The sequence below is a fragment of the Scyliorhinus canicula genome, chromosome 3 (assembly GCF_902713615.1).
Source record: "Scyliorhinus canicula chromosome 3, sScyCan1.1, whole genome shotgun sequence".
Classification (NCBI taxonomy): Eukaryota; Metazoa; Chordata; class Chondrichthyes; order Carcharhiniformes; family Scyliorhinidae; genus Scyliorhinus; species Scyliorhinus canicula.
Genome location: NC_052148.1, coordinates 45,980,078 through 45,999,975, shown reverse-complemented (window position 1 = coordinate 45,999,975; position 19,898 = coordinate 45,980,078). Strand labels below are relative to the sequence as shown.

At 48.8% G+C, this 19,898-nt stretch overlaps 1 protein-coding gene across 2 annotated transcripts in view; it reads left to right on the top strand.

The window, feature by feature from the left end:
* The window catches only part of LOC119962631 (zinc finger and BTB domain-containing protein 7C), a 385,982-nt gene that overhangs the window by 203,410 nt on the left and 162,674 nt on the right, over positions 1-19,898 (top strand). The gene's annotated exons all lie outside the window — the stretch shown is intronic.

The following is a 19,898-nucleotide window of genomic DNA, read 5'->3' as shown; positions in this document are numbered from 1 at the left end:
GCAGGATCAGGCTATTGAGTTGGATAATCAGCCATGATCATAACGTATGATGGAGCAGACTTGAAGGGCCAAATGGCCTCCTCCTGCTCCTATTTCCTATGTTTCTATCCTCACAAAACACTGGTAAATTTGTTAAGAATCATTTTCCTTTCATAAACCTATGTGTGCTTTGTCCAATCCCGTTAATATTTTCCAAATATTCTGTTATCATGTCTTTTATAATGGATTCTAGCATCTTCCCTACTACTCATGTCAGGCTAACTGGTCAGTAATTCTCACTTTTAGATTTAGAACAGTACAGCACAGAACAGGCCCTTCGGCCCTCGATGTTGTGCCGAGCAATGATCACCCTACTCAAACTCACATATCCGCCCTATACCCGCAACCCAACAACTTCCCCCTTAACCTTACTTTTTAGGACACTACGGGCAATTTAGCATGGCCAATCCACCTAACCCGCACATCTTTGGACTGTGGGAAGAAACCGGAGCACCCGGAGGAAACCCACGCACACACGGGGAGGACGTGCAGACTCCGCACAGACAGTGACCCAGCCGGGAACTGAACCTGGGACCCTGGAGCTGTGAAGCATTGATGCTAACCACTATGCTACCGTGCTGCCCCGACTTTATCCCTTCCTTTTTAAATAGCGGGGTTACATTTGCTATCCTCCAATCTGCAAGAACTGATCCAGAGTCCAAATAATTTTGGAAGATAACCTCAATTTTTGCAATATTTCCAGGACCACATCCTTTAATATTCTGGGATGTAGATTATCAGACCTTGGTGATTTGTGAATGATTAGCACCTCGATGTCAGTCAAGTTCAGGAAGCGCAGTGGAGAACAGGCCCCTGTCCATATCAATGGGAGCAAAGTAGAAAGAGTTGAGAGCTTCAAGTTTTTAGGTGTACAGATTACCAGCAACCTGTCCTGGTCCCCTTTGCTGATACTATAGTTAAGAAAGCCCACCAACGACTCTACTTTCTCAGAAACTAAGGAAATTTGGCATGTCAGTTACGGCTCTCACCAACTTCTACAGATGCACCATAGAAAGCATTCATTCTGGTTGTATCACAGCTTGGTATGGAGCCTGCTCTGCCAAAGACCACAGGAAACCACAAAAGGTTGTGAATGTAGCTCAACCCATCATGCAAACCATAATTCCCGCTGCCTCGGAAAGGCAACCAGCATAATTAAAGGCCCCACGCACCCGGACATACTCTCTTCCACCTTCTTCCGTCAGGAAAAAGATACCAAAGTTTGAGGTCATGTACCAACCAACTCGAGAACAGCTTCTTCCCTACTGCCATCAGACTTTTGAATGGACCTACCTCATATTAAGTTGATCTTTTCCTTACACCTTGCTATAACTGTAATATTATATGCTGCAGTCTCTCCTTCCTTCCCTATGTATGGTATGCATTGTTTGTACAGCATGCAAGAAACAATGCAAGAAAATGTAACCCCGCTATTTATACTAATACACGTGACAATAATAAATCAAATTTTAAAAAAATCAAAAGTTGGCTTGGCAGAGGTCGGTGCGGTTGGACTGCTTTTCTTTCCATCAGATTTGGGGTATCTTGTGAACGGACCACTGGTCGTACTTCTCCAGTGGTTTGAGGTATATGTTGTCGGTTGTCTTATTTTCCAAAGCATATACAAGTACAGCGATCACTGCCACCTCATAAACAATGACCTTAGTCCTGGGTTTGAGACACTGGTTCTCAAATACTGCTTTCCTCAGCTGGCCATAGGCTGAACTGCTACATTGGAGATGATAATTAATTTTGTTGGTTATGTCTGCCTTCATCGAGCGGTGGCTGCCAAGATCTCTAAATGCTGTTGGGCTCCTAACAACAGTGTAACAAATATCTGGATATGCTGGAAATTTGAAACAAAAACATAAAACATCAAAAACATTTATTAGGTTAGACAATACTGCTAGAAAGAACAGACAAGCTAATCTTTGAGGTGTGGGCCCTTAAGGCAGAGTAAATTCATAGCTGTAATGTCTCTGAACGTGACGCTACAGAAGCTGATCCTCGTTAGTATGTGCTGCGCTGGCAGCCACTTTTGTCACGGCCCAGGGGTGCGCCATCGTGTAAAGGGAGCTTTCCTTGCTTGTGCCAGAAGCCACTGGATTGATGCTCTCCCGATATTACACCAGCCCTCCTGACTGATATGATATCCCTGGACTACATGAGTCCATTGAACAAATCCATGCATCATTCACCAGGGATTAGATGTTCAGCGGTAATCAGAGGGCCTCAGGATGTGTTACTTAAAGGTCCCAGCACTCAACTTGCAACTTGATTTTTCATTCCTTCTGCCATTGCCAAGTGTCTGGAAATACTCTGCTGCATTGTTAGTATCATTGTAAGTGCTTAAATTTGGCTGGGAGTGCTGCTGAATCCTCAAAGGGAGGACAGAGGATCTGGTGACCTGATCACAAAAACACTGCTAGTCTACGGAAACCAGCACGCAGCATGTTGGAGAGACGCAGGAAAAGCTGTGGTGAGAACAGCTTTTGGCTGCATGGTCCAGCTGAAGTCTTTGGGGTTTTGCATGGCTTGCCCGCACCACCACTGGGCAATCTGCCACAAAGGGTTAACTTCGACTGGAAGATCCTGCTGAAGGGAGGGGCTGGGATGGAATGCCACCCACAGAAGAGAATTTTCTGATATCTTTTCAGTGTCAGATTTAGCGAGAAAACGGAGCAAATCCCACCAAAGGCAGCAAGAAAAATCACTATATTCAGACACTTTAAGAACAAAAATGTTTTATGAGTTTCACGCCACGTCTGGTGCGGTCTGCCTCTCTGATTCACTCGTCCTGGCATTACTTGATCTCAGCAATTGGAGGGAGCACCTTTTCACCCCCACCCCCAGCACTTGTTCCATGTCTAATCGAGGGGATGCCAGCCAGGAAGACAACCCCACGATTCTCTGAGGGAGCCCTGACCAAGATGCTGGATGGGGTGGAGCAGAGACGTGATATCTTGTACCCTTGAAGGGCACACAGCCTACCAGCAAGATCACCAGTCCCACATGAGAGGCAATGGCAGCACTAGTGAGTACCAGCTTGCTACATAAAAGGATGGTGATCCAGTGCAGGAAGAAGATTAATTACTTTCTTCATACAGCCAGGGTAAGTCGTACTTCTCATTTGTCGCCACGCACCCAATCACACACCCATCACACTTCCACAGGGAGCCTACAGCCAGCTCACAAGATCCCACTGCTCACCCTCCCGCACCCTCCTTAGCCCCCCAGTGGATCTTCTGCTCACATCCCCACTCCAACTCATCTACTACACATGCTAGGCATCATTATCATCTGTCCCGGCACTCAGAATAATACAGTGCAGAAGAGGGTCTTTGGCCCATCGAGTCTGCACCGATGCATGAAAGATACCTGACCTGCCTACCTAAATCCTATTTGCCAGCTCTTGGCCCATAGCCTTGAATGAGATAACTTGGCAAGCGCTCATCCAGATACTTTCTAAAGGTTGCGAGGCAACTCACCTCTACCACCCTCCCAGGCTGTGCATTCCAGACTATCACCACCCTATGGGTAAAAAGGATTTCCTTAAATCCCCCTAAACTCCCTGCCCCTCGCCTTGAACTTGTGTCCCCTTGTAACTGACCCTTCAACTAAGGGGAACAGCTGTTCCCTATCCACCCTGTCCATGCCCCTCATAATATTGTACACCTCAATCAGGTCACCCCTCAGTCTTCTCTGCCCCAGCGAAAGCATATCCAATCTCTCTTCATAACTTAAACATTCCATCCCAGGCAACATCCTGGTGAATCGCCTCTGAACCCTCTCCAGTGCAATCACATCCTTCCTCTCATGTGGTGGCCAGAATTGCACACAGTGCTCCAGCTGGCCTCACCAAAGTTCCACACAACTCCGTCATGACCTTCCTGCTTTTGTAATCCATGCCCCAATTAATAAAGGCAAGTGCCCCATATGCCTTTTTCACCATCCCATTAAGCTGCTCTTCTGCCTTCAGTTATCTATGACAAATACGTCAAGGTCCCTTTGTTTCTCAGAACTTCCCTGTGTCAGGCCATTCATTGAATACCTCCTTGTCAAATTACAAAGAAGGCAGTTGTCCTGCCTACACTCTTCCCATCTGTCTCATTGCAGAACAAGCTCGAGTACAATCGGCTTAAATGGGCTCAGCTGGGCGGGGCAGTGTAATGCTCGAGATGAAGACTCTCACTCCGTTTGAGGAGAGAGCTCTTGAGCTGACCAGCGAGGCGCAGGACCACAGCTGTGCTGAGGTCAAGGTGGGGAAAGGGAGAAAAGGGAGAACCGAAAGCAAATCCAGATGTGGCACCAGCTTCATGTGAATTAGTCTTCTGCTATCTTTCTGGGATGGCAAACAGCAGGCCTCCTCATCCTCAGCTGTGGCTCCTGGGGAAACACCTAGATGTTTCTAGATACTTTAGGGTAAGGAGGGCAAATAAATTATAATCACAGTGTGGGCACGGGCGAGTTTAGGCACAATCGGATATTAATCACTAATGTTAGCACCATTTCATGTAATAAAAGTTATGTTTTGCACCCTTAAAGTACCTCCCTGTTCTCATTTCATTGCAGGATGCACAGCCAACCCCCACATTTTGGCTGGAAGTGCATCTCTGTTGCAACCGCAGAGAGGATGGCAGCTCAATGGTTGTCCCCCTCTCCCACTATAACGACGCAGTCATGCTGATGTAATCCTGGTCACATCCCCCCAATCCAGGCCAATGAACCGGCATTTCATCTGTGGAAGCATTCTTTCAGCATGAGGAAACTATTGAGGGAGTGGAATATCTTCAGGTTGATAAAAGGCACCCCATGTGGCCATTGGGAATGCAGAGCCACATGCAGACAATGAGACTCTGCACTTGGGAGAAGCCAGCTATGCAGGTGAACCCCATGGCTCTGGTGTCTTGACTAGCCTGGTCGTGGTCAAAGTTTATGTAGTTCTCCGCCCTCGCAAAGAACAAATGAACTTATATGCAGCGAATTGAGAGATGCCGCAGAGGTCACCACTGCAGCCCTGAAATGAGCCGTGGGGTCAAAGCTGTAAACATCAAAGGCAATGGGTGACCTACCAGCCCATGTAGGGCCAACTCCTGTCATAGGTGGTCCATTATCCCTTGGGTTGGATACAGTCATTGAAGGTACTGGTTCTCCATCACCTGGAGGTATGTCTTTCTCCTCCGGTAGACTCATGTCCAGTAGTGTCACCTCCAAGCTATGTGAGGTCCTGCACTCGGTAACTCAGCAGGCCCTGTCACCCCCTTCTCTGTGGGGCGCATGTCCTGTCCACATGCAGCCACACATGGACGTCTCTCCTGGTCCACAGCAATCAGAAATACAGCCAACTTCACTGGCTCCATGATCATCACACTCCAAGAACAGAAAGGGAAGAACCAGGGGCTGGATTCTCCCCTACCCGGCGTGACGGAGGGTGCCGGCGTAGGGGAGTGGCGCCAACCACTCAGGGGTCGCGCCTCCCCAAAGTGGGGAATTCTCCCCACCTTTGGGGGCCAGCCCCGCGCCGGAGCAGTTTGCACCGGTAGACTGGCGCAAACACCCGGCGCCGTCGGAAGCGGGGCTGGCCGAAAGGCTTTCGGCGGTCGGCGCATGCGCCGGCAGTGACGTCAGCGGCAGCTGGCCGCTGACGTCACTGCCGGCGCATGCGCGATGCGGGGTTCTCCTCCGCGTCCGCCATGGCGGAGGCCGTGGCGGAGCGAAAGGAGAAAGAGTGCCCCCACGGCACTGCCCCGCGGAGTGAGCGGGGGGGGCCCCGATCGCGGGCCAGGCCTCCGTGGGGGCACCCCCCCGGGTCTGATCCCCCCCAGGACCCCGGGGGCCCGCTCACGCCACTGAGCCCGCCGTTTCAGAGGTGGTTTAAACCTCGGCGGCGGGAGAAGGCCTCCCAGCGGCGGGACTTCGGCCCATCCGGGCCGGAGATTTAAGGTAAGTTTTTTAAAAAATGAAATCCCGCCGGCGCCAGCTGTTTTCACAGGCTGCCGGCGGGATTTGCACAACGCTGGTTTATGACCGGCGGGAGAATTACCAAACCTGCGGGAGCGGAAATAACGCCGCTTCCCGCCAATTCTCCGACCCTGCGTGGGGTCGGAGAATTTCGCCCCAGATTTGTGAGCAATGAGAGGTTCTGTCAATTCCCTGACCCATTTCCCTATCAAGACATAGGACATCCACCTGTGGACATCCCCTTATGTGAGCACCTTTCCAATGAGCTTCACTTTTTTTTTATAAATGTTTTTTATTCAGTTTTCATGTTTTATATTGAACAAATTACAAATTGTTAGAGAGAGAAAAAAAAAGAACACGCAAAAATTAACATATATATTTACAGGCAAGCATCTTCGTAATAATAACTGTGGCCGCCCCCTTTAGCCGGCATACATATTTTATATTCCCCAATATGGCCGAGGCACATATTTATTGGCATTTATTTAGTTTGGTTTTGGGCCTTAGCTAGCCATCAAACCCCCGTAACGAACCCGTAGCCCTCCCCCCCGGCTACCTTCCCCCGATTCCCGTCCATTTTCCCCTGATTCTTGGCCACCCGACTATTCTTCCTCTTGTACGTTGGCCACAGACAGGTCCCGGAACAGTTGCATGAATGGCTCCCACGTTCTGTGGAAGCCGTCATCCGACCCTCGGATGGCGAATTTGATTTTCTCCATTTGGAGAGATTCCGAGAGGTCGGACAGCCAGTCTGCAGCTCTGGGCAGTGCTGCTGACCGCCAGCCAAACAGGATTCTACGGCGGGCGATCAGGGAGGCAAAGGCAAGGGCGTCCGCCCTCCTCCCCAGGAATAGATCTGGCTGGTCTGAAACCCCGAAGACCGCCACTATCGGGCATGGCTCCACCCTCACCCCCACCACTTTGGACATAGCCTCGAAGAAGGCTGTCCAGTAATCCACAAGTCTGGGGCAAGACCAGAACATGTGGGCGTGGTTGGCTGGGCCTCTTTGGCACCGTTCACATCTGTCCTCCACCCCCGGGAAGAACCTACTCATACGGTTTCTCGTTAAGTGGGCTCTATGTACCACTTTTAGTTGCGTCAGGCTGAGCCTTGCGCACGTGAAGGTGGAGTTGACCCTATGCAGTGCTTCGCTCCAGAGTACCCACCCTATCTCCATCTCCAGGTCGTCCTCCCATTTCCTTCTTGTTGCGTCCAGTACGGTGTCGTCCCTTTCTACCAGTCGGTCATCGCTGCCTCTCTCAACTCTGCGTGACAGATGGGCATCAACCTTGGATAGCCTTAGTTGGTGGCAGAACCCCCATGGGTGAGGACTGAGGGCACATGTTTGCATTGACTGGTCCTGTGTGCTGACATTCAGGGGGGTGCTGTCACAACACTTGTTGGGTCAGAGCTGTCTGCTGCGCTCTGTAGCCGTTGATCATTGTATTGGGAGATAAATCTGTCTCACCTCTCAGTTTGAGAAACCCGAGTGCAAGCCATGGAGTTCATTTCCTGTGGGCTCAAATCTCAACTATTTTGTTCAACACAAATAACGAAGTAAACAAAATCAAATGAACTGAGGGGCAAGGTAAAGGTACAAGTCCCTTAAAGGAAAACTGCCTTAAACAAAAAGTAGGTGGATTGGCCGCGCTAAATTGCCCCTTAATTGAAAAAAATACACTCTTGGTCAATGGCCATCTCTTAGAAGTGGAGGTTGATATGAAAGTTACTGTCTCCATTGCCGGGGAACATACCTTCTGACGTCTCTGGATGGGCATCTTTCCCTAGGCCTGAGAGACACCAAGGTCAGGTTGGCCTCATATACAGGGGAACATAGAACAGTACAGCACAGAACAGGCCCTTCGACCCTCAGTGTTGTGCCGAGCCATGATCACCCTACTCAAACCCACGTATCCACCCTATACCCGTAACCCAACAACCTCCCCCTTAACCCTACTTTTATTAGGACACTACGGGCAATTTAGCATGGCCAATTCACCTAACCCGCACATCTTTGGACTGTGGGAGGAAACCGGAGCACCCGGAGGAAACCCACGCACACAGGGGGAGGACGTGCAGACTCCACACAGACAGTGACCCAGCCGGGAATCGAACCTGGGATCCTGGAGCTGTGAAGCATTTATGCTAACCACCATGCTACCCTGCTGCCCCTAACCTTTGAAGATTATGGGGACCACTATGACCCCAGATAATTATGGGCAGCAGATGCCCTGATTCCTGCTCATAGTTGTACAAGGACCAGGACCCAGTATCTTGAGTAGCGACTGGCTCCAGAGGATCCATCTGGATTGGCGACAAATTTTTAAACTAGGAACCGGTGGACTGTGCGAGGTAATTGACAAATACCCCGAAGTATTCCAAGAAGGCCTTGGTGGAATAAAGGGAGCAAGGGCAAAGAATCATGTGGACCCCGACGCCCTACTCAAATATTTCAGGGCACAGCTTTACTTAGCAAAGTAGAGACTGAACTCGAGCAGTGGAGGATAAAATTAAAGCCATCAAAGAGGCACCGACCCTGCAAAATACGACAGAATTAAAATCTTTCCTAGGCCTCATAAACTACTGTGGGAAATTTATCCCAAACTTGGCCACTTTATTGTCACCCCTGAACAGACTGTTTAAAAAAACACCAGAGGTTTGTCGCGGCTGGCGCCGCAGGATAAAGCCTTCATTAAGATGAAGTAGCAGTTACAATCATCAAACATTCTGCCTCATTACAGCCCCAAGAGAGAACTGGTATTAACATGTGATGCCCTTTCATGTGGAATAGGGGCAGTCAAAGACCTAAAGCATATGCATCCAGAACCTTGGCAGATGCAAAAAGATGCTATTCTCAAATCGAAAAGGAAGGATTAGCTGTTACTTCTGGGATGAAGAAATTCCACCCATATGCCCAAGGCTGACATTTCACAATCGGAGCAGACCATTAACCACTGCTGGACCTTTTCACAAAGGAAAATGGTTGGGGTTGTTGGAGGTCAGTCATCTCAGTCCCGGAACATCACTGCAGGAGTTCCTCAGGGTTGTGTCCTAGGCCCAACCATCTTCAGCTGCTTCATCGATGACCTTCCTTCCAAGGACAGATGTGTGGATGTTCGATGATGATTGCACAATATTCATCATCAGTCGTGACTCCTCAGACACTGAATACACGTCCAAATGCTCACCAGCACCTTCTCAAAGGCAATTAGGAATAGGCAAAAAATGCTGGCCGAATTAGCAAAGCCCACATCCTGCAAAAATGAATTTTAAAAAAGGAGGATGAAGCAATTTCCCACCAACACCTCAGCTTGGATCCAACTTTGGGCATTACTGTTAACGGTTGACGAATACTCTCTCGAGCACCGCCAATGCAGATGCCCGTAGTTGCCTCCCGTTGCCCACATGCTTGGGCCCTCTGCCGGAATTTTAAGAAATCATTGACGTGACCATCAATTCACTCGGAACACGATTGGAAGCAAACTGTGGTTTTAATAGTCTTACAACTGAGCCTGCCTGCGACCAGAAGAACTGAGGGCAGGCTCACACGGCTGCAGCACATTATACTTCTGGTAGTGGGAGGGGCCATTGGTGGATCCATGAGCGGAGCCAAGGGTGGAGCCATGTAAAAGCTCCTCATCTCCCCCTATGGACAGAGCCTCGCAATGGCTCACAGACAGAGCCCACAAGGACATAATACCATACAATACAATACTGTGTGAATTACATTAACCACATTCAACCGCTGTAAAAAAAATCAAGTCCGGCGGGGGTGACAGGTCCACAGGTTGAGCCGGTCCGGTGGCCGAGTCGTCCTTTGGGATCGGCGGAGCACTGGGGTTGCAGCCTCTTCGGGTGGCTGGGTGGTGACGGTCGGTGTGGGTATGGTGGTAGACTCCGGGGGTGTTTTGGTCCGAGCTTCGTTCCTGACCAGTGCGATGGGTGAAGGGGGGCGCAGGAAACCTATCGGCGCGGGGGCACGGGCGTGGGCAGGAAACCTATAGGCGTGGGGGGTTGGGTGGGGTGTAGTGTGAGGGGTACCTCGGCGGTGGTAGTGGTGGATCCTGCAAGCGCCAAGTCCCGGAGGGAAACGGTGTCCTGACGGCTGTCGGGGTATTCAATAAACGTGTAGTGTGGGTTTGAATGTAGCAGTAGTACCCTCTCTCCTAGTGGGTTCGTTTTGTGTGTCCGGACGTGCTTCTGGAGCCATGGGGGGAGCCGAGGGTGGAGCCCTGTACAAGTTCCTCATCTCCCCCTATGGGCAGACCTGCGCAATGGCTCACAGACAGAGCCCACAAGGACACAATACAATACAGGGTGAATTACATTCACCACAATCATCATGACCTTGAACTTTCTCGATACCTTGCCAGTACCAGAAGGACCCCCTCTGGTAAAATTGTACCACATGATCCTCAGTGACGCATCCGAGGACACCCCATGGATGACATGAAGCCCTCCTTGCTAAACGACAAGAGCTGAGTGTAGATGGCATCAGCTTTTGGGGAACCCGAGGAGTCTTACCCCACTCAGGTCAACGCCCAGTCCTGATGGAATTGCACAATGTACACCTTGGGCTATCCAAGATGAAAACGCTTGCAAGGAGCTACGTCTGGTGGCCCAGGCTCGATGCAGGCATCAATAATCTTATGAAGCAGCGCTCCTTGTGCCAGGGGAACCAGAAACTCCCACAGTTGGCCTCTTTGTACCCATAGGAATAGCCAGCAACAATGGGTAGGGGAGCATGTGGACTTCACTGGCCCATTCTTGGGATCGATGGTTAGAGGTACATCGTATGTCCTCCACAACTTCTCATGCAACAATTGAATAACTCTGGCAAAGTTTCTGTACCTGTAGCATACCAATCCGATATTGGTCCCCGTTTACCTGTGGAGAATTTCAAGCATTCATAAAGTTGAATGGCATTAACCCCATCCGAATGGCACCGTACCATCCATCATGTAATTGCCTGGCCGAATGGGTAGTTCAAGCATTCAAAACTGGAATGAAGAAACAGCCTGCTGGTTTCCTGGATGTAAAATTGGCCCAGTTCTTCTTTGATTATAGAACCATGCTGCACATGACAACAGGAGTCACACCTGTGGAATTGTTAAGGGGACAACGACTGGAGAACAGGAGATTCTGTCTAAGGTGCGTAACTTTGGAGATGGCTTCCAATGGATCCTAGGAGTCGTGTTGGAAAAGACTGGTCTGCTTTCTTACAAAGTCAAAGTCCAAATGAAGGCCATGAGAAAACATCTAGACCAATGAGAAGCAGGGAACCCACTACACCAGAGAGGATTTCAGCAGTGAAAACGCCTTGACGCTCTTTGCAACTACCTCCGGCAGGGGGACTCAGCCTATGGGGGACCCGAGAATTATCCTCCCCCAGTGATGAAGATTCAGAATCTGAAACGGAGACTGAGAAGATTGATCATTCACCGGAGGTCAGCACAGGAGACAAGCCTCCGTCTGCTGCCCTTTAGTACTCAACAAGGAATCAACGATCCCCAGTCCACTTCACGTCCTCCGATCCAGCTCCACTTGCCACTGACTCGAGGCCTTCTGCCTAGTGGCGAAAGAGGCCTCATCTGCTTAGTTGATTGTTTGGAATGGGCTTGATGCACCTCCTAGCATTTACCTGAATTCATATGTTGGCATGTTGATGGGAAAGGGAATGAGCAATAGAATGTAGACTTTTCAAACTCCTGTTATTTCGTATTATTTGGTGTTTCTAACCCCGACATGACAGCATTTTCTATCTTTCTAAATATTTTTCGTACATTTTTCTTTGTACATTCAACATTCCATGTTTCTTAGTGCTCATTGATATCAAAATGTCTAGTGTTGATAACCTCTAACCACATTTACTCATCTGGATTGAGTCGTGTCCATACGGAGCACAATCTAATTCAGCATCTCAACAATACATTATACTAAGCTCTCACAATGCTAAGTATAGCAATGACCAGACCACACATACCAGCAAGGCTCTTGGTCCAATTGCAAGCCTGTGCTAAGTTAATGGATGTCAGCTGGGGCAGTGATGGGTGCCCTGTAATTGGCGTTAGAGGCATGGTGCTTGGGAGAGGGGGCGAATACCAGCCTGGATTCTGAAGTTGATCATTTTCAGTGTTTTCTGCTGGAAACTAATGTTACCCATGATAAAATAATTGGCTATTAACTACCTTGACTTATATAAACAAAGTTATATAAACAAGGTCAGTGGGTCTGGAATTCATCCAGACTTTAATACTTTCAGGACCAAAGAAGAGAATTTGGGAAAGGTGCAGCGGGGGTGGAGGGACATGGTGGGAAGGAACAGACTGGAGGATTTTCTGAATTTTTAAAAAAGAGTCTAAATTTATATAGCATCCTCTCACATTTGCAGCATGTATCAAAGCACATGGCAGCTGGTGGATTAATTTTGAAATGCTAAAGCTGTTATTGACAAACGCAGCTGCTAATATACACAAAACAAGATTCTGCAAACAGGACATAAATGAATGATCAGATAATTTGTTCTTGTGTTGAATGAAGGAGTGTTGGCCAATCCATCCGGGTTCACAGCGGGTTTGAACTCATGACTATCTAATTCAGTCTTATCAACTGAGGAAGAAAGAAATTCTCTTCTCAAAATTTCAGCACCGCAGCCTTCAATTCACTTTTGACAACCAAAGCCAGATTGTTTGGTTACAGAATATTTTTGTAGTTTTATGCACATATACAAACATCTTTAAATTCTGTCTGACCAGCTCTCTACCAGAGGGGCAGAAGAGGAGTCTGCTGCAGAGCAAAGAAAAATTGGCACTTCAAGTGTTAATGTTCTAACTGATGATGATGCCAACCCTGAACTGCCCACCTCCTAACCTGGGTGGGTTACAACCACAGTGCACAGCTTTAGCTGTGTGAAAATGTGTAGGAGAGGCTGAATAAACATTCCAGCTTAATAAGAGAGACTGTTAATGGGGAGTAGGGGGCGGGAGTGGTGGTGAGTTAATATCTGCTAACATGTGGTTAGATCACATTCCTAATTCCGTCTTCTCATGCAAAGGGCTGCAAAGGGCTATAGGGGCTGGCAGAAGAATGAGAGGTGGGGAAATCCAGTTCAAACCGGCCTGGCAGCAAAGGGGCGTTTCCTTGGCAGCGTTTAACAACTGCTGAGCACCACTGGTACTGTCTTTAAAAAGCAACAGCAGCACCATTTAACAATGAAATTCTGAGCAGTGATTCAAAGGTTGCATTTGGTTCAGTATTTAGTGTCTGTTTTTCAGGTACTCTCCTGAGGTTATTGTGCACAAGACTTATTCAACAGGCTTGGGGGATAGAAGGAGAGGGAGGGTGTTCCGGTACATTATAAACTTCATACACACCCTTCCTTAATTGCCATGGATTTAAGCCAGTTCCACAATCCTCCCTTGGATGTTATTCAGCCCTTCCCACAGTGCTCCCTGTAGTGTATGCGGGTGTAGTTTTTACTTTAAACTAATTTTAAAAATCTAGCCATTTGAGAATAATTATATCTACTATATGTTTTCTCCCATGAACTGTGGGTAGATCTCGTGCAGCAATTCAAATATTGCCATTTGGAATGTTGAAACTGTTTTGGGTAAAGAAATGTTCCTATTTTCCTATAAAATAGGATTTGCTTTTTATCCTTTCTATTGCCGCCGCCCTGTGGTTTCTTTTCTTAAATACTGGGACCAACCCTTTCCCCTTATCCTCTTGTCATTGGCACGGTGCCCTTGCTGCCGGGAGGACAGGTGAGAGATTTTCAAGTTGGTCTCTGGCATGCTTATGCAGTGTGTCTCTCTCACTCCTATTCTCACTCTCACTGCGTGTGCATCTCTCTCTCTCTGTGTCTGGTTTCCCTGGCCAGTGATCCATACAATAAGAAGCATATGGTCGTCTGGAGGCACCTATTGTACTGTAAGTCTTTCTGATATATGTAAGCAGCATGTTACCTTTTCTTTGTCGCCAAATTTCTCAGCAAAACAAAGCTAGTGTTTTTATTATGTGTAAACAAGGAAAACTGAATCTGGATAAAACCGTACTGAGTCATGAATTAGAATTGTTCCGTGTATAGGTCTCATAAATACCACTAAGAGCTGTGTGTATATATTGTTCTCAGAAGTGGCTAGCATGTTGAGGATGCATATGGAATAAGGAAATTTAGTGTGAAATGGAAAGTGTCCAACAGGAATCATAATGAGAATGGGTGTATTTAAATATGAGGTCAGTATGTTTCCCCTCCAGTGAGTATTTGCTTGTTCACCTCAGTAGCAACAGTGTGTGTAAAACACTTCATGAACTTTTGGAAAATTAATGAAACACAATGAAGATGTACAGTATGTTTATTAAGCAGGCTTTTGAAGGAGTATATAATTAACACTCTGAGGCATTGACAGTTAAATCTTGACTGATCTAAAGAATACTTGTTATTCATTGCCATGTCTATTAAGCAGAAATTAAGTTTCTTATTTGTGACTGACATGGAGACAAGCCATTCAGTTGCTTCTACTGCAACCTTTCCTTCTCCATTTCCATCAAACCAAGATTCTTTTCAGGTTCAACCCTAACCAGAATCTGAATGCTCATCTTTCTCTAGCTTCTCTCCTACCTCATTCATGCCCTCTCCAAACCCCTACCTCATTCATGCCCTCTCCAAACTCCTACCTCATTCATGCCCTCTCCAAACTCCTACCTCATTCATTCCCTCTCCGAACTCCTACCTCATTCATGCCCACTCCAAATTCCGACCTCATTCATGCCCACTCCAAACTCCTACCTCATTCATTCCCTCTCCGAACTCCTACCTCATTCATGCCCACTCCAAATTCCGACCTCATTCATGCCCACTCCAAACTCCTACCTCATTCATGCCCACTCCAAATTCCGACCTCATTCATGCCCACTCCAAACTCCTACCTCATTCATGCCCTCTCTAAACTCCTACTTCATTCATTCCCTCTCCGAACTCCTACCTCATTCATGCCCACTCCAAATTCCGACCTCATTCATGCCCACTCCAAACTCCTACCTCATTCATTCCCTCTCCAAACTCCTACCTCATTCATGCCCACTCCAAATTCCGACCTCATTCATGCCCACTCCAAACTCCTACCTCATTCATGCCCACTCCAAATTCCGACCTCATTCATTCCCTCTCCGAACTCCTACCTCATTCATGCCCTCTCCAAACTCATATTCTCAGTGACCCATCTACTGTTCTCTTCGCTTTATTCCACTAAACTATTGGTCATGTAACCTCCCTTCCAAGCCCTTGTACTATCTCATATTATGGATGTTTTCCCCTCCTCAGGTAATACTTTCAAATCTACTGTCATAAAAAAAACCTCAAATTCAGTCCTTGGCTTCATACTCTTTCCAAACATCCACTTTATCTCAATCTTCTTTTTCTTTCAAAGGCACTTGCCCAATTTTTTAAAACTTTGGCCGCGAAAAGCAGCTCGATACAGCGCAGTGTAGCTGATAGAAGTCGGGACACCCTGCTCCCAGGATCTACCCGACTTGCAACACCTCGCGAGATGTAATGTGATCTCGCAAGACGTTGCAATGTGAATCCTGCCCATTGTGGACGGGATCACATTTTAGCAAATCTGTACATTAAAGCGAGACTGCCCGCGGCTGGTAGGCCTCGTGGACTAGGCATAACAGCACCTGGGTGAGTCTCTTAGGCCATTGGAGGCCTCAGGGTGGTTGGGCTTTAGGCAGGGTAGTATCCTGGCATCCCTGCCAGCCTAGTACCATGGCACTGCCACACAGGCAAACTGGCAGTGCCACCTGGGCATTTCCAGGGTGCCCGGATGGCACAGCCAGGCTGGCAAAGGCTCTGCCAGGGTACCAGGCTGGAGGCGCCGAGGTGCAAGATTGCCTGTGGCAAGGATTGGGCCAGGTACCCTGCCCTTATGAGGTGGGATGTGGGGGGGAGGTTCAAGAACCCCTCAAGAGGTAATTTGGGGCATTGGGGGTGTCCGGAGGCCACTGTGGGGTGGCTGAGGGGGGGGGTCAAGAGATCAGGCAGCATTCCCTCACTGTTGAGCCGAGCTCATCAATGCAGGAAATTAAGTAAGTGCGGCCTCGGCGGGCAACTCCCGACCAACTAAAGAGTCCCTGAAGGCGCTGAGAAACACCCCGCTATGTGCACCCAAAATGGGACTTTTTTTTGGGCATTAAATCGCACGCTATATTTTAGGAAGGATGTAAGGATCCTGAGAGTGTGCAGAAGAAATTTACCAGAATAATTATAGGTATGAAGGGTTTTAACTACAATGTTCTTCTTCTTGGAACAAAGAGATTGAGGGAATATGTGTTAAAGATATGTGTGTACGATTGTGACAGGTTGAGATAAGGTAGACAAAGAAAATTTCTTCCTATTAACTGATTGTTCATTGGCTCGTAGAGAAAGATTTAAGGTTTTGGGCAAGAGGTACAGAAGAGAATATGAGGAAGAACTTTTTCATCCAGCGAGTGGCAATTACCTGGGACGTGTCTTTGAGGGTGCTGGAAATGGAAAAGATCAATGATATCCTAACAGAGATTTGGATGGACACTCGAGGGGACGAAACCTGTAGAGCAATGGAGATAGAGCAGGAAAATGGAACTGACTAGATAGCTTTGCAGAGAGACAGCATGGAATTGATGAGCTGAATGGACTTCTGTACTGTAATGGCTTTATGGACTGGATTTTATCAGTCCTCGAGGGATGAATTGGATGGCAGGAGAGTCTGTAAAATTATAAGGGAAGGTGGGGGTGGGTGCCCATCACTTCCCATCACCCTGGTACTCTGCCATCAGTGGGGTAGGTGGAAGACAGCCGTCCTACCTAGAGATCAGTTATGCCACTTGTAGCCTATTGGGGGCCTCTTCCCGCTGGCATTTTACCAAAAGAGGATGGGCCCTCTGGCATGTAGGGAGGCAGCTGGTGAGCTCTGGTGACCTTCATACAGGTTTGGAAAGGGGCCTTCCTCATTGGGTACTCGCAGTGGGGTCCCTGGGATTGCTCACTTTGTTACGAGGGTGGTGTCCATGAATGCATTCTATCGTCGCATCCTCCTGATTGACCATCAGCTCTTTTTATGGATGGGAGCCTGAACGGTAACTAATTAGTTGCAAAATGTATTTAAAATGCAGCCGAGGGCCCCACAAATGGTAGAGGTCTGGTTGCCCCAGCTGCTCAGCTCTTTGACTCTAATTTCATCCCCTTGCCTGGCATCAGCTAAAAAGAGATGATCTGGTCAATTATCGCATTGCTGTTTGAGTGAACTAACTGTATGCATACCTGAATGCGGCGTTTCCTAGATTACAACAGTGGCTACATTTCAAAAGTACTTAATTGGCATAGATTGTTTTGGGAGATCCTAAAGGTTCCAAAAGGTGCTATCTAAATGTAATCTGTCTAGCATAAATGGATTAGCCTGGGATAAACTAGGATTTTGCAACCCCTGCATCTTGTTTAACTCTGAGCTCAGCTTCCAACTCCATATTGGGCGAAAATCTCTGAAGACGCGGGGACTGAATTGCGTGCGGTTCATGATCCATTGAGGGGGCATTATTTCTGGAGCAATTCAGGACATGCTAATGAGCCAGTACTCTGCTGGTGCAAATTCCGAGCAATTCCCGGCCTAGCGGGTGTTCTAACCACTTGGGCAAGAGTTCGTAGCTGGAGCTGTTTTTACCACACACACTGCAGCCACCAAGATGGCTCAGAGAAAACGTGCCCTCTCCAAGGTCGGGAGTCCGAGGTGGACCCGTAGCTCCGTGCCAGTGAGACATGAACAGACACCTTTTTCCCAAGCGTGGGACACAAATTCAAGCCTGCCCTCCTGAACACTGCCTGTGAGGTGGTAGTAGAGGCTGTCAATGTTGCCAGTCTCACCCGGAGGAGACAGCTGGTGATCCGGGGGGGTGGGCATCATTGATGAGTCCTCTGCCCTGAGAGGGGCAGAGAACGAGGAAGGGTACCGTAGACCACGGTGCAGGTGCCCTCTGGTTGGGTGAGCTCTGCTGATTCCCTGCTTCCTATGAAATGGGGCAGCTCTTCTGACGAGTGCCAACAACTGGTAAGCCTCTGATGGAGCTTGGCCCTTGATGATACAGCTGCGGTATGAGGGTGTCCAGAGGGGAGTCCTCAGTGAGCTCCCAGATAATCCTTCTGAGCAATCACAGGACATAGTCAGCAGTGTGAGCAGCAGGAGCCTGTAAGTGACACCAAAGGGATGCGTTTAAAACACAGACTGCAGCAATGGTGGTCTGAGCTCTTCGAGAATGGGGTGGCCTGGCACCAAATCACTACCCGCTACTGCCCCTGGCCCTGGCAGCCCCCCCCCCCCCCCCCCCCCCCCCCCATGCATGCCTAGCAGCTTTCAGCAGTTTTCAGTGTTTCTTTTAGCCTCCCACTTCCCCTCCACAGCCATGGCATGCAGTCCACGTTTGTAAATACTCGTCACGCCAGAGATACATCCGATGGAGAGGAGCGGAGCATCGCGGAAGGACGGAGCACACTGTGTCCAACCCGCTAATTACATTTAAATGCATGCAAATGCCAGTTTTGCATACCGCCGCCAGCAAACCTCGTGAAAACTAGCAAGGGACGCATGACGAGCCGGCGCAGACCTTGGGCTGGATTCTCCGTGCCGAAATCGCGCTCTGCGCGGAGAATGGGATCTCAGACCTGCAACGCCGGGACGTGATTCTTCATGGACTAGAGAATCGTCGCCAACTGCACACGCGCGGAAATGCGGCGCCAGTCGGGGGCCGTTAAAAGAGGCCCCCACGGTGATTCTCCGCGATCGACCGGCCGAGTTCCCGCCGGCGTGGTTCCCACATGGTTTCGCCTGGTGGGCGCTCGGCGTCGCGGCTGCGGGCACCTTCCTGGTGAGGGGTTGGGGTGATCAGGCTCCGGGGGGGGGGGGGGCGCTCCACGATGGCCAGGCCTGCGACCGGGGGCAACCGATCAGCGGGCTCATGCATTCCGAGGGGGGCCTATCTTCTTCCGCGCTGGACCGCTGTAGGGCTCCACCATGTTGCGCAGGGCCCGATGCGAAAACGGCCGGCATGCGCGGACCCGGGGCCGGCCGCCGCGCGCAGGGACGGACCCGAAGCCGGTTGTGAAGGGCCCCGTATCGGCAGCAGCAGCCGGGGCCCTGCTATCTCCCTGAACTTCGGAGAATCAATCCTGACTTTTCAAAAGAAGTCTGGAGTGATTCACTCCCGTTTTACGGCGGGCATGGAATCACAGCCCCATTTTCGGAGATTCCCGGCCCTTGATTTTGGTCCAATGCCCGATTCTCCGCCTGATTGCAGTTTGCATTTGCAGCATTGCGAGTTAGAGAATTCCTCCATTGTTTTCATCATAAAGACTGTAAAATGGCCCATCTCGCTCTCTTCCCCCCCCCCCCCCCCCCCCCCCCCGCCACCTCAACACCTCTTTTTGCATCCTCCTTGAAAATTACCTTTGACCAGCATTTGCTTTTTCAGTTTGATTTTAATTTGTGTCTTGATATACACATGTGAAGTTGTTGGGTTATTTCCTTTGTTAAAGATGCAGTAAGCTATACATTTGGGTTTTTTTCCAGTCGTTGACATTCCTACGAAGCCCCAAGATTGTGGGCAGGAAATGCAACTGAATTTCTGTCCAGTAGTGCACAGCCTTTCATATTGGGAAAGAAAAAACTTTGCATGGTCCCCACACCTGAAACATGTTTTAAACTCTTTGCTTATGCCATCAAGGGGCCTTACTTGTTTGGAGTTCCCACTTCAAGACTGGTTTGCCGTTAGGCAGCCCACTGAATAAAACTAACACCTTATACCAAATATATAAGCTTTTAAAATGTACTAGGTTGAAGATGAAACCAATTGGACTTGGTTTCTTCCC